Source organism: Marmota monax, unplaced genomic scaffold (assembly GCF_021218885.2).
Source record: "Marmota monax isolate L192 unplaced genomic scaffold, Marmota_monax_Labrador192_F-V1.1 WCK01_AAM20220418_F8-fsc00202, whole genome shotgun sequence".
Lineage (NCBI taxonomy): Eukaryota > Metazoa > Chordata > Mammalia > Rodentia > Sciuridae > Marmota > Marmota monax.
The window spans coordinates 1,322,406-1,345,203 of record NW_026695005.1 but is presented as its reverse complement, the minus strand read 5'-3'; the positions used below and the strand labels follow the sequence as shown (position 1 = coordinate 1,345,203).

The 22,798-nt window shown below is 34.2% G+C and overlaps 1 protein-coding gene and 1 long non-coding RNA gene across 5 annotated transcripts in view; one reads left to right on the top strand and one right to left on the bottom strand.

The window, feature by feature from the left end:
* Positions 1–6,581: 6,581 nt before the first annotated feature.
* Positions 6,582–11,110, bottom strand: LOC131423539 (uncharacterized). 2 transcript variants are annotated; one of them, XR_009225242.1, is made up of 3 exons: positions 10,736–11,110; positions 10,271–10,369; positions 6,582–9,038 (listed from the first exon to the last, which is right to left on the bottom strand). It is a non-coding gene; the product is annotated as an uncharacterized LOC131423539 (long non-coding RNA). The 2 variants fall into 2 exon arrangements; XR_009225243.1 differs by having other exon boundaries at positions 10,271–10,364.
* A 151-nt stretch (positions 11,111–11,261) lies between these two features.
* Brinp3 (BMP/retinoic acid inducible neural specific 3) overlaps positions 11,262–22,798 on the top strand; it is a 383,341-nt gene continuing 371,804 nt past the window's right edge. Inside the window, exon 1 of one of the 3 annotated variants that reach the window (XM_046427569.2) lies at positions 11,262–11,947. The gene's annotated coding sequence lies outside the window, so the exon portion shown is untranslated. Of the gene's footprint in view, positions 11,948–13,179; positions 13,585–14,158; positions 14,926–22,798 lie in introns of those variants that run through there. The other 2 variants (XM_058573679.1, XM_058573680.1) reach the window with 2 other exon arrangements.

Below are 22,798 nucleotides of genomic sequence, written 5' to 3'. Positions count from 1 at the left end.
TTGCTTCTTGGCTATCTTGGCAGGAATGAAAGTCCTCCACCATGCTTTTCCACCATAATGTTTTGCCTCACTTCAGTCCCAAAGCAATGGATCCGTCTGCTCAGAACTAAAACCTTCAAAACTGTGAGCCAAAATAAATCATTCCTGCTTGTTAAGAAGGTATTTTGGCTACAAAAAGTTGACTAACACAATGCAAATATATTGAGGAAATATAATACATGTACAAATAAAGCATGGTATTTCAAATATTATTAATGTAAATTATGTTTATAATACTTAAGAAAATGTTCTTACTTTGAATTTTTTAGATATTTTCTTCAACAATCTAGACTAAAAGGGCTTGTCCCCATAATTTAAAGTGTTTAATTATGTGTTTTAATATGTTAATATACAATAGTGTGGGCAAAAGCATGAACAATTACATTAGCTCAGTTATAATTCTTCCTAGAATTTCTCAAAGTGAATAATTAAACTGGACAATGATTGTGAATATTTCTGAACTGAATATTTGATTTGAAAGTTGAAGAGAAACTGAAAAGAATCTATGTGACAAAGGGAAAAATAAGACTATTACAATGCAAACCTCTTTCAAACACATCTGCATGTTAGTGCTAATCAACTGTCTGTTGAGAGTTTTCTTCCAGAATTCCAGGGGAAAAACATATGAGAAAACCTTTTCCTTAGATTTTCATTTATTTATTTATTTATTTATTTATTTAAATTTTTACCTTAGTCTTCCTATTGACTATGAAAGTTATAACATTCTAATTATAGAACCTATACACAAATCCTTAGATAGTTTCAATGCATTGTGGCTTCCCTGCACCTTATTTACATACTTAGGAAAATTACAGCCTCAGGTGTAACTTTCTTCTTTTGCTTCCCTTTTGTAATAGAGATATGTGAAATATGCCCCCCAAATTCAGACACAACTTGAGATGTGATTTTTAAGAAAATAAATTATGGAAGCAGATATTTAGTGGAGTAAATATTCTGAACAAGTTTTGAAGTGGTGACATTTGGCTCTTGTGGGCAGAAATTGTTCTGAGTCACATATTCAGCATTGCACGTTAAATAGCATAATGGGAAGAAGAATAAAGAATTCCAAGTAGGAATATTTGTACTAAAATAAATATATTCTTGTACTAAATTATTTTGTACTGAAGTAAATAAATATATTCTTGCAGGTAGATGGATTCAAACTAATCACTTCATGTTTCTCTTTCTTGTAAATGTTTACTTAAGTTTATCTTTGGTCTAATGCACTTGGGTAATATTTGGACATTGTAATGGGTGGGGGTAATTTGCTGTTCTCACAATAGAGAGAAACCAATGTCAGAACTAATGTTTCTTCATTCTCAACTTATGAAGGTACACTTTGTTTGTAAAAGCTAGAACTTAAAATAAACTGAATTGTTAAAAGTTCTCTCTGGGAGGCACATCTCAGTGGATTCACAGAAGAGTCTTTTAATTCTAATAGAACACTTCTATTATAGAGAATTTTTACTGCTGTTTTTAGAACATTGAACATGAGGGCAGTTTGTTTACTTACAGAAAGTTAATAAAAGTCCTTGTAGTCCAAGGCAAAGAATTACAGAGAAGAAGAGGGGGGCAAAATGAAAGTTGGGTGTGAAACACAATGACTAAAAATCTAAGGACAGAGTTTTCTCATATGCTTTTCTCCTGGAATTTTGGAAGAAAACTCTCAACAGGTACTGTCAACAGTACAGTAAAAATTATAGTATGGTATTTTAGAAGGAAAGTATCCTGAAATTGTACTACCTTGTTTCTGCTGGACCAATACTTCCAGAGGGAGAACATACCAAATAGCATTTGGAGATCCAATGAGACCTAGGACTTTACAAATGTAAAATGGAAATTTCTCTCAACTTGATGGCCTCAGAAAGAAGTTTATTTCTGTTAAAAGGCCCAGGTCATTGGAAAAAAAAAGAGTGACTAGGAGGATGCTAGTTATAAACTAGGGAGTAAAAATAATAATAATTAAATGTTTTAGGCCTTTGAGAGTCAAGGTAAACACTGGTGTTTTTTCTACATAAATGGGATCACATTGTACATTTTGACCAGAGGAATTACAAGATTAGTTTAACAGGATTATATTGTTTTCTGGGTTAAGGATTGAAAGAGAGATGAAGAGATAGGCAGAACAGACTAACAAAGAGATTATTGAAATACACCTGGTGAGCGATTACAGTGACTTGGATGACTATGTTAGCAATGAAAGTAGTGAGAAGTAGCCAGATGCAAGGTGTATTTTGTAGTTATCATCAAGAGCATTGGGCTGGGGATGTGTCTCAAGCTGTAGCGCACTTGCCTGGCATGCGTGCGGCCCGGGTTCAATCCTCAGCACCACATACAAACAAAGATGTTGTGTCCGCCAAAAACTAAAAAAAATAAATAAATATTAAAAATTTCTCTCTCTCTCGCTCTCTCTCTAAAAAAAATTTTTTTTGAAAAAAAAAAAAGAGCATTTGTTGATCAATCTGGTAAAAGCCCTGACAGAAGCAAAAGATAACTGCAGAGTTTTATTTTACCTGATCATCAGCAAAGAAGAGTTTTCATTAATTGAGCTAGGGAATAATGGAGGTGGAACAAGTTTGGGAATGGATTGAGGAATAGCAGTTGAATTTTGTGACATATTAAAACTATGATGGCTATGATACTTTCTAGTAAAGTTGTTGGTAAATAAGTTTGATAGACTGGAAAATTCAAAGGGGAGGACCAGCCTGAAGGAGAAATTGGGACACTTAAAAGTATCACTTAGAGAACTGAAATTTTAATTTTAAATAAAGTTTGACTAATTATTTTCTTTTATGAATTATTCTTTTTGTATTGAATCAAAACTCCATCTCAATACTCAGGGTCATCTAGATTGTTTTATCTATCTTCTTTTATATATAAATCAGTGATACATTTTGGGTTAATTTTTGTCTAGAATTTCTAATTTATTTATTTATTTATTTTATTTGCACATAGACATCCAGTTGAATGTCACATTTGGACACAGTAAAATTTCATGAGAACACTCAAGGGCCATAAATATTCATTCATTTAATAAATATTTATTAAAAACTAAGTATGTGCACTTTCCCTTTTAGTTACTGGCAAGGAGCACAACTTACCAAATTTCCTGAGTTGATTCTTTCACATAGTGAAGTTAAATCTCCCAGCCTTCATTAACTGTGCAGCCTGATGCTTTAGTCATGTATAAGAATGATTTGGTCTGAGGCTACCAATGCAGCATATTGCTATCCATGCAGCTTATTGCATATTTTCTTTCCTTATATGCAAAGCATGATTCCACTTTATAGTATTCTTTCAAGTGAGACATGTTCCAGTCAATGGAGTGTAAATAGAAGTGATTGGGCCACTTCTAGACCTGGTCCACAAAGTCTCTTAAGTGACCTTCACAATCTCTTTTTCTCCCATTTACCAAATGCATACAAAATACATAAGGACTTCATGGAGGCTTGGGTCAAGAGATGAAAGGCTACTGGGTCCTGCATCACTGTGATTCAGATCACCACACATGTTCTGTGTAGTCAACTGAACTTAAGCATTAAATTAAATTTTGTTTTAAGGAGTTGAAATGGCAACATTTAATTTATGTGGTCTAAAATATGCATCCTACTCAATTGCTGCCTTTTAAACTCTAAGCAAATTTTTCTTGCCAACAAGCTCAAGCTAACTTACATGCTTACAGGAGCTAGTAAGAAATGCAAATGAGTGAAGTATGCTGGATGTATTGAAGAGATCTTATGCCTAAGCAAAAGGAAGTAGCACTCATTTAATTCTAGGTTTAATATTTTCTTTCACTGTTGTTTTCTTCTTGGTAATATTTGTCAGATATTCATGATCTTTGCTCTTGGTTTTATGCAGGACATTATTCTTGGAAGTGGTTGGCCTATAGATGACAATCAATACATTTGGTTTTCTTTGTAATAAAAATATGAATGATGATGTGGATGAAATATAAGAGGGAGTAAAAAATACCTTTATATTTATCAGCTTACATCCCTTATCCTCCAACTAGGACATAAAGATTGTAACTTACTTATTTTTATGTCCTTATAACATTTAAAATCTTGCTTCTTACATAAAATACTATCAATGAAAGATTGTTGAATAAATGCTCAATAAATATTTGTTGAATTGACTTTTAGACTCATTCTCTTTTCACAAATATGAAATGAATTCATGTTATATAGTCTTTTAAAATTACTTTTGTCTATAAATTCATATTTTATCTTCAGAGCCAGAGGTCCATGATCAATGTGAAGGATTGCTTTTCATACTCCTACAAGGTCTATATTTCTTCTGAATAGAAAGTACACACATTAGAGAGACTGAGAGATACCAAGAGGATAGGCAATCAAGTAATTTAGTTTCTCTTTATTTTCATTATAGAGGTGAAAGGCCCTCAGAGTTCATGAGACACTAAAATTAATGATGCATCCTAATTAAGTAAATGTTCAGTTTCTCTTCTTGAGTGCTATACTGTATAAAATGTAGGGAGAAAAATATCAAATTTCTTCATATCAATCTCTTCATGGAAATAAAAATTGTCCCACTCTCTGTTATTCTTCTGTGGTTTCATTTTAAATCTCAAACTTCTTTTAATATCATTCTAATTGTCAACAGCTTTTGCACTTAATAATTTTGTCCTTTGCTTTTTTTTTCTTCATATTATGGTTTGTACTTTTCACATAGTCTTCAAATTTAGGAACATTGCCCATTTTCTCACACCTACATTAATATGTTACACCTATATCAGTATGTATTGGTGATAATATGTGTAAGACTATATGCTAAGTAATACAGTCTAAGCAAATGAAATTATGCTGTATTATATACCCTTAGTTTATTTGCTTGTTTCTGGAAATTAGTGCTATGTTTAATCCTCCCTACCCTTGTTTCTGTCCATCTCTTGAGTAACCAAGTTGGAAGAATTAACTCAGTTCTTAAGTCATGAAACCAATGTGTTTGTCCTCACAACTCTGTTTCTTATCCTCTGTCTCTGTCTTGGAAGCTTATTTATGATTACAGTAGTTACACACAAATAATCTATGGTAGTCATATCATCCCCAGGTGCTTAATATTATAACCTTTACAAAATCCCTTTTGCTATAAAAGGTAAAACAGTCACAAATTTAGGTAATTAGGCATGGGCACTATGGGAGTCATTATTATTCTTACTACATCCATACTGGTTAATCACAGAAATTCATATATAAGAAAGGATTTTGGGAAAGTTGTTTGCTATCAATTCCTTTGATATTTTCAATTTTTTATGTTTCTTCAAATATTGTGTGAGTATGTACATGCCAATTTATACTCATAAATCCATCTCAATATGCAAGGAATATATTTTATTAGCTACAAAAATTATTACATTTTGGTAGTAAAATAATTAATAAAATAATCTTTATCAACATAAGAAAACTTAAGTCCAAAAACTTTGAATGGAAAAATATCATTAGTTTTATAATTTAGCTCATAACATTGCAAACATTTCATTCTTCTCTAAATGCATTTGACTTGCAAGAAATTAACACATGAATAATGTATATAACTTTTTGAAATTAACAAATTCATTAAAACAAACAATGTTTTATTTTTATCCCTCTTCCTTGATATTTCCATCCCTCTTCCTTCCTTGGACAAAGGAGGATATGGTGAATAAAAGGAACTCGGGATCATCTTTTATTAATTTTTTTTAGACTGATTGTTTGCCTCCCCAAAATCCATATGTTGAATTTCTATTTCCCAAAGTGATGGTATTTTGAGGTGTGGGCTTATGTAGATAATTAGCTGTAAAGTAGATCTTGAGGGAGAGACCCACTGGATTGCATCAGTGCCAGTAAGAGAGATCTCTCACTCTTTCTGTCCCCCACCCCTGCTCCTTCTTCTCTTCCCTTCACTTTCACATACATAGGACAGGCTATGTGAAAACACAATGAAAATGAGGAGTCTACAACCATAAAACAGAAAGCAGGCCCTCAACATGAAACAAATCTGCTGGCCCTTGATCTTGGAATTCTTAGCCTCTAGAACTAAAAAACAAATGTCTTTCTTGTAAGCCACTTCATCTATGGTATTATATTGTAGGAACCTAAACAAGCAGACTAAGAAAAAAAATCATAACTGTTCTTCAGTTTCCTTATACCACGTCTCTCATTTTCAAGTAAACATTGTGAGAGGATCAAATTAATATCAGTAAGGTATTTATAAAATATAGAATCTTAAGCAAAGGGCCATTGTTTTCAACTTGAATTGGTTTATGTGATCAAACATACGCAAAATTCTCTGAAAACATCTTGAAGAATGCTATTATTTAATAACAATATTTTTAAATAATTGGATAAATTTACATATAACAAGCTTTGTTGAGAATGTTAAAGAGAGTCCAGGTACAAGGTGCATGCCTGTAATCCCAGTGACTCAGGAAGCAGAGACAGGAGGATCACAAGTTTGAGGCCAACCTCAGCCATGTAGAAAAGGGATGGGGATGCAGCTCAGTTATAAAGTACCATTGGTTCAATCCCTAGTATCAAAAAACAAACAAACAAAAAACGGTCATGTTAAAGAGGGAAAGAGTACTTAGTTTCATCCATTAAATGTTTATAAAGCTTCTGCTCTATTAGAGTTCTGTGCTAGATAGCTAGAATATAAAGTGAGGGAGTTGAGATCAAATATGGGAAAACTATAATTATATTTCATTCTTCATTGAACCAGTAGTTGACAGTAAGTGCTTCAAAATGGGTAAAGCTATGTACTTCATTACATGTGTGAAAAGTTACTATTAATCACACAAAATACACTCAGTCGTGCAAACACTACTTAAATGTTCCCAGAAATGCTTCTATAAAGCATTAGTGCTTTCATAAAACAATAACTTTTTAGGTTAGTTCAAAAATTGTAATTTTATAAGAACACATTACAGACATTTAAAAATGATTAAATTGATTCCTCTGTTCTTGTACTGTTTAATGTAGGAACAAAAACTGCCAAATGGATTTTGGTGTTAGTGTTTGCCTTTAGGTTTGCCATTCTTTAACTATATATATAATATGTGGGGGAAAACTATTATGGCTCCAACCACTCCAGAAAACTAAATAATTTTGAATGGCTGTTTTTGTTAAAAGAACATGAACTTTTTATTATCATATAATGTTTCCACCACAAGACATTGTCGTAGTCTCTTTCATTTTGTGTGTGTGTGTGTGGGGGGGGGGGTTCATAAATATGTTGGAGTCTAATTAAATATCTGATGATGTGTATGTAGCTCATTAAATAATCCTACTTTCTACACTGCAGGGAATTTAAGAAGTAGAACAGTGAGGTGATACAATGAAATATAATTACAGGTGGTTGGAATTATCTAAAGTTCATATTGAGTAGGGAAGATATTCTAGGGAGCAACTCAAGGTATATACAAAAAGAACTCTTATGCCAATTCTTGAGAAATCAGTGTTATATTGTAAAATACTCTCCAATCTTCTGAGGGCAGTGGTGTGGAGAATGGGCTGTAGGGGACAAAATACAGCAGGGAAATAAATTTCTATATGAAGAATATTCGTTTATCAACAAAATAAACTCTAAGAAGGCTGGATCTATTACTTTTTCATTCTTTCTCTTACTCCTTATCTCAGTCTCAAACAGTGCTTTTCTTAGCAACTAATAATAATTTGATTATTAGAATGTGCAGTAACTAAGAAGTTAGGAGAGCTCTACTTAAAGATTGTTAGGTTACAGTTTGGTGTATGATTACACTAATAGTTTAACATCTAGTTTTCAAGTTCTAGCATACTTTCCTTGAGCTTCAAATGCATTTTAGCATATTTATTTTATAATGTAAGAAGTGAAGATGTCTACACACATAGGTACTTAATAAATCTTATACACTTTCAAATAGAAAGCTCTAGAAAGAAAATAAGCACATAGCAAAGAAAGTAAATTTCAATATTTTTAATGAATGAAATTATATATGAATAACTGTGTGTCATGTATGAGGGTCTTTTGCAAAGGATACTCTAAATTGACTCATCTTATATCACTTTTGTTATAAATTATATTTAAAATTAAAAATATTAAGCATATGGACATCTTGCTTCATGAGCAAATCACATCACAATTTCTGTAATACAATATATCTGTCTTTCTTTTGTTTTGGCTGTACTGGGGATCAAACCCAGGGCCTCAACACATGGCTAAGCACAAATTATTCCACTAAGCTCTACCCCGAGCCCTAATATTTCTTAAATGTTGCTTTCAATTAGAAATTTCAGTGAGTTAATAGGTAAGAAATATATTAGTTTTTACTCACACATGTAAAAGAAGCCGCCAGGATAACAAACAAAAATGTGACCAATCATGTAAAATGTACTAAATTACCAAATGTAGATGTACATTTTGGTCATCTAGGACTAAATAATCTCAACATAAAGCAGAAATGTGTAATTTTTGAGAGCAGTGCAAGTAAAAACCAGATTTGTTCAGAAGATTAAAGGCAGCTATTTTGGAGTTGATTAAATGTAAACATATTATTTAATGTTCAAATACTTAAATTGTTTAATAAAACTTTAAATGCTACAAACTATTTTAAAGTTTAGGAACTGTAGGTTATAAAATTAATATTTTTCTTATGTGGTTCTTTTGTCCAAAATATTTAAGAATAGCAGTCTTACATTTGTTTTATATATATAAAAAATTTCAAAGTTAACATTTTTTCTAATTTAAGTCGGATTTCTTTGAATAGCAAATTAGGTCAAGTAGAGTTAGGCAGTATATTGAGGTCTTATATGAAAAGTACAATTTCTATGTATCAGAATTGTTAAGGTTTATTTGAAATGAATGTAATTCAGGATATTGATCCTTTTTAGGTGGCCCTCAGAGCCTCTTAGCAACATTTGTCATTCTCTGTAAAGCAGAAACACACAGAAGCCATCCATCCTTATGGTAAAATGAGTGAACTGAAGAAAAACTTCTGTTCTATGACATCATTAAGGATGGAATATAGCCTGCAGAAAGGAAGAAAAAAATGAATAGAAAAAAGTTATATCAACATGTCCTTATTGAAATATTTTCCCTTAACAATTGTGATAGTAATAAAAACTGCAGGGCCCTGAGCACATGCATATTTTCCCTTGCTTTTGTAAAATGTCACTTAACTATCTTTCTTCTGGCATTTTGTATTAGTGACTTCTAGAATATTGATTACCTAAAATGAAACTTTATCAATGGAATTTTAATAGCATATATTTTTATGAGATTCAGGTCATCCTGTTTGCATCAGGAATCAATTTTGCACCACTTAACTTATCCCTTATTATTAAAACTTGAGGATAAAGGGTCATAGTAGGACTGACAATAATAAAGGAAAAAAATAATGTATTTAATGTAAAATTAATGTAAAATGTTACTGGTAAGGATATATTAATTCAAAATTTCAGAGATTTTTCTTGGAAGAAGCCTCTTAATTTTTCACCTCCAGAATGGTCAGCTTACACTTGAAAACCAAGTTCACACAATTTACAAGACTTGTTACTCTTCACACTTAGTGATCTATAATATAAGCACAATCAAAAGCTGTTTGGTTTCTTCCCTCTCCTAAACATACCCACTCTTCACACTATGAGCATGTACAGGCTGGGGGTGCTATAGACTCATGGAAAACCAAAGGGCTTTATGAATTTATAGTATTATCACAACATGCAAATAGCCATTTGGGATATTACTAGTTCGTATTTGGTATAAGGATTAGATCCACGTTGCACATTTATGAAGAGATTTCTGTAGTTTTAACTTAGCTGCAAAATATGAAAAAATAATCTTTTCATTACTGTTACTGAAAGAATAATATATTTTATAAAATGATCAAAGTATACGAAAAGCATAAATACGGGGCTACTAACTCAAAAGTATTTCATTTTCAGAAAGGAAAGAGATTTAGTAGGAATTAAGGGAGATCCTTAAATATCCCTTTAGCAAGCAAACAAGGATCTGCTTTGCCTGCCTTTGCGTTTTTAATGTAGGATAAGAAGGACCTTAAAGCGTTTCTATTGACTCCTTAAAAATCCCTACTTCAAATTCACCCTTACATTCTACCACTCTCCTAGGAAAGAGGAAAAGAAAATTTCCACTGACCCAGCTCGTGATTTACATACAGAGAACAAATAAATGAATGGAGTGGGGGATGGGCCGTGACAAGCAATGTGTTTCCTTTTCAACTGCAGAAAATAAGATTACTTACCAAGAACATTTCTATCCAGGGCAAATGTTTATTCCCTCTATCATCCGGCGACTCAGTCTCTGCAAGAAATCAATTTCCACTCTACCTTTCCCTCCTATTCTAAAAAAAGAGAGAGAGAGAGAGAATAATTCTTAAGCTTCAGTCGGAGGAAGACCCAGCTAGAGCAGAGGGCAAAAGACTCCCACAGCGCTCTTTATACAGATCCCAGCTCCGAGAGCGAACCCGTGGAGTGGGGGAGGACCCTCTCTAGGGAGAGTACTCTGCGTGGGGAGGGGGATTCATTCCACAGCCAAAATATAAATCATCTACAAACAGAATTACCAGCCTCTCAGTCACACAGGCAATTCCCTAGGCGAAGTAGGTTTCCAAGAGGAGAAAAGACCAGGAGAGGGCGGGGGGGTTTATGCTTAGGAGAGGTAGTGGGACTAGGAGAGGAAAAGGGAGAAAGAATAAAGCTAATCTTACCCGATCGATCAGGTGATTGTTTATGCAGTATCGGGACATGAAAATGGCAAGAAAATGCATTCGACAGCAGAGCCATTTCTAGCACACTATCCCTCGGTAACTGTGCAGGAAATCAGAGGGGAGGCGGACGCCTCTCAGGCTGCCACTTGCTCCCCCAGGGATGGCCCTCCGAACGGTCAAGGCTCCAGCTTCTTAAAGCAAAGCATTTGGAGCTGAGACTTCTGATGCAAGTCACTTGCCTGGAGTCCCAGGCAGGAGGATTCGCCACAGAAGTGGGACCCGGGAGGGCTGCCGCCGCCGCCGCCGGTGCCTCATCTAACCAGGATTCCCAGTCCCCTTGTCTGAGCCTCTAAAGAGCAGCGCCCCCGAGAGCGCCCAGAGACTCGGCTTTATCCCCATCTTCAGCCCTTGGATACCCGCCCCCACATCCCCCGCCCGGCCAATGCAAATCGCTGATGATTTGGTTATCACAGTGTGACTGATCCGTAGTGTTTTATTTGGGGTGCTGGTTGTGTCGGGCTGCCTTACTATGCCTCCCTCAGTTGCGGCAAGTGAAAGAGTTCAAGGGAAATCCTTGCAAAATGTACTGATGGAATACTATTAATCCTGATAAAAATGCTCCCAGCGCAGGTAACTCTTAAAGAACTGAGAGTGGGAAGATCAGAACAGGATTTCGGAAGCAGTGCCCTCTTGAATTCTCATTGGATCCTCCCCAGCAGCCTAAATCATTCTTGCTGCTATATCTATCAGGATGACTACAGCCTTGCTCACTAGTTCTCTCTTTATCTCCTTGACTTCAACACATCTTTTTACTTCTCTTTGCAGATTTATCTGTATTCCACCTCCTGTTCTCTAAGGTTACACAGCTTCTGTTTTTCTCCACTGTATGGGGATGTGCCGTCTATAAATTTTCACTTTGCATAAGTGTGAGCACCCCCTCACTTCTCCCTTACACACACACACACACACACACACACACACACACAAATAAAAAGCTCCTCTTTCACATTTTGCTTCCTTTCCTTGGGGGTTTGTGGCTCTCTTTGTAACTGGTTTTCACTTGGTTACATGCCACCAGGAACTGCTGATTATTTCAAAGTCCTACCATCCAGCAGCTCACTAATTCACCTTGATTTGGAAGACCATGGAGTATCCGCTTGAATCCTGGAAGTATTTTTCTTACAGTCATCTTGCTTCCTGAAATTTCCTCTGGTAAGTGATCCACTTTATATGATATTAGTAAGTTTTTATTAGTGTTATTTTAATTAAGGCTCTTTAAGGTGTTCTTTCTCCTTTTCTTAATTTTTTTCCTTTTGTGCTAATTTTGAGAACTATTTTAAGATCTATCTGACCATATGCATTAGTTAGTATTCTGGTTGCAGTTAACTGCTAAGATGTAGTCCATGTAAAGAGCTACCCTAATATGTCTTACATTCTTTCTTTCTTTCTTTTTTGGCTTCTGTTATCATTTGCATTACATGTTATATGGATATTTATCCCTCCCCCATTAACCCTTCTGGGCACACATTCTTGTGCCATTTGATAGGTTGGAATTTTATGTTTATCTAAGAGAGATCTGAGTATTACAGGGTTTGGGATAGTTCACTACTCCCTGTGATCTTCAGAAGGTTGTTTAGGTCAGTGAGTGTTCATCTCATAGTAAGCAATTGCATGTCTGAGGGAGGACTTTTATAAAGTGTGTATTTATGAATTTAGCAGAACCGTAAGAACTAACATGCCACTATGTGGTCAGAGAAGGAGTGGGAGTTTCGAGGGCACCATTTTTTTCTTACAACATCCAAATCACATATGAACACATTATTTGGGGCATTGTATTTCAATTCAAGCATAGTATTTGGCCGTGCATTTCTGGTTTTGTGAATTAGCTGGGGAACAGTTAATTGAACAGGGAGTGCTCACATCACAGGAAGAGAGAAATCTGAAGAAAGCACTGTTTATCTTGGTTCTAAAAAAATTAAAATTCAGGGACTGACCTTACATGAAAAATTTAATTGCCTCACTCTTCACACTTGCCCACCTCCACCCTCAATTTTTAATAAGTATGTAATATGGTCATTGCTTTACCCACTGAACGGTTCTAGGGAGCCTAACTGACAAGAGCATCACCTCCCCCCTCAGTATAGTTTTGTTCAGAAACATTAAAATGTTTGCTTTTACTTCATATATTGGCAAGCTCATCCAATGCCAAACCTGCATGTGTCAGTAGTCTCTAACACATTCTAAGGGTTTCCTCTGTGAACCCTGTCACCTGTCACCCTCATCCCCCATGAGGACAAGTTTCTGGTTTCTGCAACATTGGGATGGATAGAGGTGAGAACCTATTGTTCAAGCTCCCCCCCCCCCCCCCCGCTTTTTTCCTTAATTTCCGTGACAGAACTATCCTGTCGTCATTGATGGCTGACAAGACAGCCTAAGCATTTTTTTTTCTAAATTTCAAAAGCCCTTTTGGCTTTCAGACATAAAAGTACTCCAACTGCAGCCTCACCCCATCCCCAGTCTCACATTCAAGGGCTTTTCCCCCTTGGTTCCTACCGAGAGACTCCTATTGATACTGGTTCACACCACTTGGCGCCCCTCACCCTTCACTAGTTTCTACCTGGTCTCTTTGCCAGTCCGGTCGTCCTGCCTGACAAGCCAGTGCCATCAGCGTCTGTGACTTCATTTGAGGAAACGAGGGCTTAGTGTAATTCGCCAATTCAAACATCCTCTTTGGAGGACTGCTGCTGTTGCGCAGGGGTGGGGGAAAAAAAAAAGCAACTTTCAGTGCAGTCGGATCTTTTCTTCTTAATCTAGTCCACTCCAGTAAGGCACAGACATTCGGTATTTAGGTAAGTGCGTTTTGCTGTGTTTTAATCTGAAGATCGCGCTTGTGAAAGGGAAATTTACATCTGCGAGCCTCCGCAGCCAAGAACGTTTTAACCAGAGGGCTATCAACAGGCGACTCTGCCTGGGGATTTGTCCGCAGCTCCTGGCGATACCTGAGCCACCTGGGCACAGGGAGCGTGGAGGGCAAAGTACCTGGTTGACTGGCTGGCCCTAGGCTTGGTGCTGGGGTGGGAATGACCCGCGCGGGGAGGAGCCGTGTCCCTGGCGCTGACCAGCTAGCGCAGGCTCCGCACTCAGCCCCTGCGGCGAACGTCGGCTGGGTTATGGGCATTTGCAGCCCTGGAGAGTGGGGCTGGCAGGGGTTTTCATCCTTCCAGAGTGGAACCTACCTCTGGCCACAACCTTTTTTTTTAGGAGAGGACAGACTTGGCGATTCCTGGAATCTCTCAATACCTTTCCTCGTTAATATTTATTTATTATTTTTTAATGAGCTGTGTCTAAGAAATGACGCTTTGTAGTATGTATGTTTTACAAAATCTTAACCGTTGTCTTCATCCAACTTCATCCGATCGCTTAGTAGGACTTAAAATTGCTGAAGACTTCCCAGGATTAGTGTTGAATTGCTGATGATCGGCACTCCTCGCCTTCCTCCATCAACTCCCAAGAATCTGGAGGGTGGCAGGGTGAGGGAAAGAGTTAGATTTCAACTTGGAGCTGGGGCTTGGAAAATCAGGTTGAAGTTAAAAACAAAAAAAGTGAGGGTTTGGGAGCTGCCTAGTGTATATTATATGCACTTTAAAGTTGGTCTTTTACCGCCTCCTCCCCTTTCTGGAGGGGGTGCGAGAAGTGGGAGGACCTGGGTCTGGCGTCCACTGGAGAGAGGGTGGTGCTTCTTGGCCGAGGGTTTCTACAGGTTCTGTAGCCAAACGGTGGTAGAGTTGAAGTCTCTGATGGCTGTTCTCCTAGTCCCTAAGAGTTGAACTGGAGAGCCTTTTACTTTGCTCCAGGTTGAGACCGTGATCAGTCCTTTAAAGCAGGGACCTCTTTCTAATGGGAGTCTGGCAGGGAATCGCAGGGTAGGCTCTACTTCCGAAGATAAAATGCATGGTTCCAGCTGTGTGAGACACCAACCGGCTGTTTGAAAAGAGGAAGAGGTGACCAGGGTTACAAATTAACCCTAGGATTGCCCACAAATATTCTAGCGAGTCAAATGTATATAAGCAAGGAAGAAAGCACCAGCATATAAAACTGTCACAGCAGCGTGGAAGACAGATGATTCAGATTCGGGGGACTTTTCCTTTTATGTGCTATTTAGATTTGTTTGCCATCATGCAGTTAAGCAGGTAAGGAATGAATGTCTCAGTATTTCATCAACAACCATATAACCTGTGTTTGACCCATCCTGTGATGATTTTTCCCTGTTTTATGTGATGGACTATATATTTATTTCCAGATGGTTCTGCTGTGATGTATAACTTCTTAATATTAACATTCATAAATCCCTTTAAAATCATTTAAACGCTTAACATGAATTCATTTAAATTTTAACATGCACTTATTTAAATGTTTATCAGTGTTACAAAAATCATAAGCTAGACCGAGATGAGAGGAAGAGATAGGAAAAGTAGAGTTAGTGGAAGAGATGTATAAACCCTAATGAAATATGGAAGATGGAAGTTCAAGAAATGCCTTAAAACGTTGCTTCTTACTAAGGTCACAGGCCTTAATATATAAAGGACAATTGGATAACTACTAAGGGCATCTGGAACTGGAAAAATAATTTTGACTACCTTAGAGAAATGTTCTATGGATATTTTTGTGTTACCTTCTCCATCTTGGAAAAAAAAAATCATGGGGTTAGGGGTGGGTTTGATTGTCAAACAGTATGAGAAAAGAAGAGCTCCCCCCAGGCAGTGTTCTATATGACCCCAATATAGACATCTTCTGTTTTAGAAAAGAGTTGGGAAATTGAAAAAAAAAAAAATCAAATCAGAAAACTATGTGAACTCTTCCCCAAATAAACCTTTTTAAACTCAAAGTTTTGTATATTTGTAAATTGAACAACCTGTAAGTTTCTTCTAGTATCCAGATTTAACCGAATTAAAATAATGTTTTTTTTTAACGTTTAATAAGTTTTGTTAATGCTATTGATATTGTTTTGTTATGTTTGGTTTACATGTTAAGGAAGTCTGGAGTTTCCACAAAGTGAAGCAAAAATATATTGCTAAGACACAATCATAAAACTGTTCAATTTGGTAATAATACTTTCTGTTTTCCAAAAAAAAATCTGTTTTTTAAAATTTTTCCTGAAAACATTTTTAGTGCTTACATTTGTTAATCAATAATTATTGATCTCTGATCAATGTTTTTCTGCTTGTTAAGGCTCACTGATAAAATTTTGAACAATAAGAAAGGTAATATTAACTTTAGGTTGCAGAATTGCAAAGTTATAGTGCTGTTTTTAGCTTGATGCAAAAAGTAGTTTTTACTTTAATGGAGAAAATAATTCATCAATGCATTCCAATTTCTCAATTCTTCTTTATTTTGTCCTCTGGAATTAATTTTAGTAAATATGATTGTGTATGTGTTTGTGTATGTGTGTGTGTATAGACACATGTGTGTAAACATATACTCATTTTTGGATTGATGGGGATGTTTATTTTAAATCTATATTGCTTTACTATTGTTTTCAAATGAAATAGACAAGATAACGTATGATGATCAATTGCATTTATCTTTTAATCAGATAATACTATGTGATTCCATTTTCTCATGGAAACTTTTCTTTAAAAAACTCAACATTCTAATAGGAAAGTGTTTTTCTTATATAAACTATAGTATATATTGATTTTCAGGAAAAAAAAAGATTGATATATTATAGTTAAGTAAATAAAACTTGAGCAGGAAGAAACCATTGAACTCAAAGTGGGTGTGTGTCATATACATGTTACATGGGTACAAAGATTTACAAGTTCTACCATTAGCTGTGCTCCTAGATTTCTGTTCTTAATAAAAGTGGAATTTCTTTTTAGAATAGTTGCTTTGCGTGTTTTTCTCTCCAAGTGCAAAGAACACAACTGGTGTGTTTTCCACACTTTGATGTTCATTATCAAAATATGCATATTTCCTGCTGTTGTTTTTTTAATATTATCTTTAAAATGAAAACTAGTGATTAGCTTAAGCATATAAAACTTTCAGTAATTTAGAAAATTGGATATTAATATTTATAGAGTTCTGACACAAATGGGAAAGTAATAGCAATTTGTAACAAGTTTACCACAAACTTAACTTTCTTAAAACCTATGCCTAAGGTATTTGTGTATTCATTATGATTAATGAAGCACTCTTTCATGTGCTATAATGGGTTAATGTGAGAACAAGAGTGCTGGTTGATTATATTTTTTCCTGAATTTCAGTTCTAGTTCTGAGAGATCCTAGTAAGACTTTCTGACCACTTTCATTTACTTTTCTTATGCCTTGTGGATAAAATGACCTGTACTTTAGAGAGTTGTGGATGAAATGATATAAAAGGAGAGGATTCTTTGAAAGGGAAAGCCAAAAAAAGTGTGGGGGGGGAGATACATTTTATGAAAACAAAAGACAAAAGGATATTTTTCAAAAGATACTATTTAGGTTTTATGTAATGGTATATCTTCACATAAAGTTAATATTATCTAAATATTTTTCTAATGTTAGTATCAAGTATAAGGTTCAGCAGTATCTTTTGTTTTGATACTATGTAATTAAAAACTTGAACTAATACTCTTCCTGAGACACATTAGTTCTTTTTGATAGTATAATTATCTGACATCAATGTCCTTCTGGAAGAATAGTCACTTTTACAGGATAGTTGCTCGTGATTGACTTCTTAGTGTCATTTAATTTGAGGAAAATCTCATTTCTTAGAAGATAAATATAATCAACTTGGTGATCTCTGTTCTTAATTTAAAAAGAACATGGAAATATACTCATAATAACATCAAAATGGAGAAACTTGAAAAAAGGTAGACTTTAATTTTTAACATTTCTTATAAACTCACATTAAGATTATCCTAATTAACTAGGGTAACATCTGACATCTTTGGTGTTTTAATTTCACAACTACTTGGATAATTTCATTTAAACACTTAGCAATGTGATTGACCCATTTCTGCATGCACCACCATTGCACGATGCCATTTTACTACTTAAATGTCTGCAATTCCTAAGTTCTTAAGGAGAACAAAAAAAAAAAAAAATGTGACTGAATATTATGGATTACTAATGCATGATATTACTTGTAAAAGTAAGGGATAGTGCAAAATGTTTATTCTATCCTATAAAAAGGAACCCAAGTCTCTGAAGATGAAATTTAATCATGAACACTAATGGCCTTTCTACTGAGGAAATCTACCTGGAAGTTCAGGCCTGTCCCACCCTTCCTTCCTTCCTTCCTTCCTTCCTTCCTTCCTTCCTTCCTTCCTTCCTTCCTTCCTTCTTTCTTTCTTTCTTTCCTTCTTTCTTTTTTCTTTGTATCAAATAGCCACTGTAACAATTTCATACTGGTCATTAAATATCCTCATCGATAATACTGTAAGGCTTTTATAACTATCATTTCCAAGAATAATTGATGAGCTATCAAGGATATTTATCTCCAGTTACTCACTTGGATACCTATATAGTTATAGTCTCCATATATACCTATTTTATAATCTATGAATCCACTTCTCTATTCATCATGTTTAAAATAAAGTATTAAATGCTTATTTTTAACCCCAAAATATAAATTGCGATATGCATAATGATATGCAGTCTACTAAATCCAGAAACTTTATAAACTCTCATTCTTCTATATTCAATGTTATTTCATAATAATCATAATTCATTATTCCACAAAACATTTATTTTACTTATTTTAGAGTTAAAAGGGTATTCATCTTCAGTAAGACCTATTTTTACTTTTAATTTTATTGTAAGTATTTCTTTTAATGTCTGAGCCCTAGTTTATTTAGATGTGGATGCCTTTAGGAGCACCCAAAGCATAACAGATTCCCTTTAATAGCTAATAAAGTAACCACCACATTATAGTTCCGGCAAATTAAATCTATAAAATACACATTTATTGATTAAATTAATAAATATGTGAACATTACATTCAAATGTATTTCTCTGCTGTGTAAGAATTATTCTCTCATAATGGTGTGTTTCATTTAAATTCCATTATAGATTTATTGTGAAAGAATACTTATAGATGGACTTATTCTTCCTGAATTCTGTGAATATCAGCCAACCTCATCAGGATTGAGCTATTTTTTATTAACTTTTCTGGACTCTTGCATTTTGTTAATTTTCAAAGCTATTTCTAGAATATTACACTATTAAAAAACAATCTAGTGTTGGGAAGACCAGAATTGAGTAATCACGCATTTGTGATTTCTCTGTGTCAACTAGTGGCTAGTATATAAGCACATTGTTAATTTATAGGTGCATTAAACACTCTCACACACATAAAATTTTTCTATAAAATGTTTCAGATAATGTCTATAATAAACATGACAGTCTGGAAAAGTAAATTGAAGAATAGATTTGAACATTTATGTGTTTACTCAAAATATCATACTTAAAAGTCACATATGTTTATTCAAGTTGAGTATTCTTAGGTTCTGTGTAATATTTTGATACATATCTAATTTTAAGATATAAGTTCTACTGCTTTTAAATATGCAATTTACTATTGTGTGTAGCAGCCCTTCTGTTATAGCTAAAGTAAATATAGAAAAAAATTAATGTAATCAGGAAGTTCCTGGGGTAGATAATATATTCAAGTGCCTTTCATGTCTTTGGTTTGAAATCTGAGCTCTGTAGATGTTTACACAGACATGAAGAACTCTATATAAAAGTGCATACCTCTTAAATAGTAATAATCATTGTACATAGTAATATACACACTCTAAATCATGCTGACAAGTTGTACAAAATACTGCCTTAAGATAATTAAAGCATACTTTTCTCAACTTTTGTTTTGTAGATAACAGCATATGTAAAATACAGACTAACTCTATATAATTTAATTGAAACTGGAACTTCCTATTTAAAATTAGTATGTATCTAATTATATAGACTATTCTATATAAACTGAATGACACAACTTTTTAGTAGTAGAATTTCTTACCATCCATCCAGCTCAGAGTACATTTGATAAATACGACAGTATTATTTTCAAGACTGTACTATGAAAAAATAAGAAGACCAAAGCTTCCAGTACAAAAGGAGTTACCAATTAACAACAGCAGCTGCAATTAGAATTTTTGTTCCTTAACACTAATTTTACTTGAAACAAACTCAACTTTTTAAACAACTAATTATTTAAAACAAAATATATTATTAAAAAATAACGATGGGCTTGGGTTGTGACTCTGTGTTGGAGAGCTTGCCTTGCACATGGGAGGCACTGGGTTCGATCCTCAGCACCTCACAAAATAAATAATGGTGTTGTGTTTATCTATAGTTAAAAATGAATTTTAAAAAAGCAATGATGATGGAATATGTGTTTTCCAGAATCATAAGATATACTTATTGAAGGTACAGCCTGTCATCCATGGACACTTGAAGACAGCATTATTTATTTATTTAATGGCAATTAAGACAAATGAACCATATTCTGTAAGAATTGAAACAGGAACTTCCTATTTAAATATGAGTGATACCTGAGGAATTTGTTAAAGGGCACTAACTCTTAGAATTAGTCTTAAGACTTTTGTTTTTATTAATATAATTGTTTTAGCCTTTTCACCTTTGAGTGAAAAATCCATAGCTATGGATTTACAGAACTCCCCAACTCCCTCCCTCTCCCTCCCCTGGCCACACACATACATTTGTGCTACAATACTCCTTGTTTCAGAACATATGTATGAAGGACATACTATTGGCATTTAAGCATAAAGCAATCTTTATTGTGACAACAAAGTAGTATACAACACTGTATTTGAATTCTAATACAATTGTGGGAATATAATCCCCAGAATCCGAGTTTACTCTTAGAATAAATTCTGGTAGGCTTTTATTTGATTCTTTTATCCAGCCATGAAATTCAGAAACTTTAACATATCTCTTTTTTTCAGCCCATTTGAAAGACCAAATAATAAGTTTCATTCATTTAAGGACAGGCCAGGATGAATATGAAAGATCACTCCCTTCATTATTGCTTTTTAAATCTGTCCTTGACAGCTGCTATTTAAGAAAATCAGTTCTGATTTAAGAAGCCAACAACTCTAATATAAACTGCTGTGATTAACTATGAAAAATATTTCTCTTTCTTCAATAATCTTGACTACATAAGATAAACAAAGGGTAATCTATTCCCACCTGATTCTTTCATTACAGAACTGATAAAACTTGACATGTTTTATTACTGTTTAGCTATTGATTTTGCTGAAATCTGAAGCTGATAATTTCTTTGCTCAGAATTTGAAACCAAATAATTATTAACTGTTCATTAAAATGTATCTTTAATATAATTTTGGGCTAAGATAAGTCTACTAACAGTAATTCCTGTGATTATTTTTCAGAAGATATCTTAGGACAAGTTCAGATAAGATGATTTTAAACTTTATCATTTAGTATGTACATTATGTGGTGGTTATCACTAATATTCAATAGTCTTGGTATTCAGACATACTAATTCCCATTTATTCTTTTTTTATAATTTCCTTCAAAATTTTATATAAAAACTATCTTTCAACATATATATTTCATATATGTTATTTTCATATGCATTTGCCTTGCTTTTCTTAAGAAATATGAATCTTATCACCTTCCAGTTAGAAAACAGTGTGGGTTAAATTGAGTTGTCAGTTTACTTGAACCAATATAAGAGAGGTCCGTGGAAATATCAAGTGTTCTCCAAATCATATGTTGAAGAACAATGATGTAAATTAATGCTTATTATTAGAAAAAAATACTTAGACCATCCAGAATATATTACCAACATCAGGAATTATAAGGCTAACTACCCTGAGAAAACAAGGACTATATGAGCATCTCTCAACTAAAATGTGCTAAGGTTCATTGCTAAAGAGAAATATGCACACTCTGCTATGCTTTATTAGAGGAGGGTTCAGAGAGCATTGGAAACTGGCAGATAAAGTTTTAAATACTTGATGTTGAATTGGTGTGCTTGTAGATTACCTGTTCTGTTACTCTGGATCCTTTAAAAATTATGTATTGGATATCCAATGAATTGTGTACACTGGTGAAAATGTTGGGAATACAACAATGAAAATATAGCTATTGCTCATAAGGTACTGTGGGGATATTTTTGTTGTTATTTGGAACATACTTAGTTTTAATTAATCCACTAAAGCAAATGTAATGCTTCATCACTCATATTATTTTCACACATGTTCGATTTTGATTTTGTCAGAATCAGACATGTCATTAGACTACCTTTCTCCCTGAAAGAACAAGAGTGATTCCCCAGTATAGATAAAGGTCAATAAAGACTGAATTTTCTATCTATGTTATTAAACAATAACTATGACCATGAAGGGGAGTAATCAAGACGATTCTGAGAATGAAGTCATGAAAACCCTGAGGATGAGTTAGTTGTTATCTTAATGTGTATTTTTTAATTTAAAAAAGTTAGCTTTTTTCTAACAGAAACATTTTTAATGGGTTACTCCTTTTGATTTTCGCAATTAAAATTAGAAAATATCAGATTACTACTCTAAAGATTTACTTTAAAAATGTAATTTTTCTTCTTCTATCCATTCATCAATAACTTCTTTTTGGGGGAGGGCGGGAAGCTTCTATATGCCAGGAATCTTGTTTGTGCATGAGATGCATCGGGAGCAAAACAGACATAAATCCCTGCCTTGTGTTGCCTAAACAGCAAAGGAATTATTATTCTGTCATGTAAATGATATTCTTAATCAGGAAGAGGACAAGTTGAGGAGTTACTAACAATATTAATAATCACAGACTCCTGGATTAGAAAATTTGAACTTTTAATTTTTCATTTACAGGATGAAAACAATCTAAGTCCATTATTTTGAAATTTTAAATTTTTCCCATGGTCTAAATAATTAAAAAAAAATTTTAAAGTTTTCTGAATCTTCTTTGAAATTTCCTTAAATGTAGTATTTTATTGGTTATTTATGCTTCTTAGAAAAATAACTCCTACTTATGTAGCTTACTCACCTTGTAGCTTTGGTAAACTCAAGGATAAATTTTGGATTC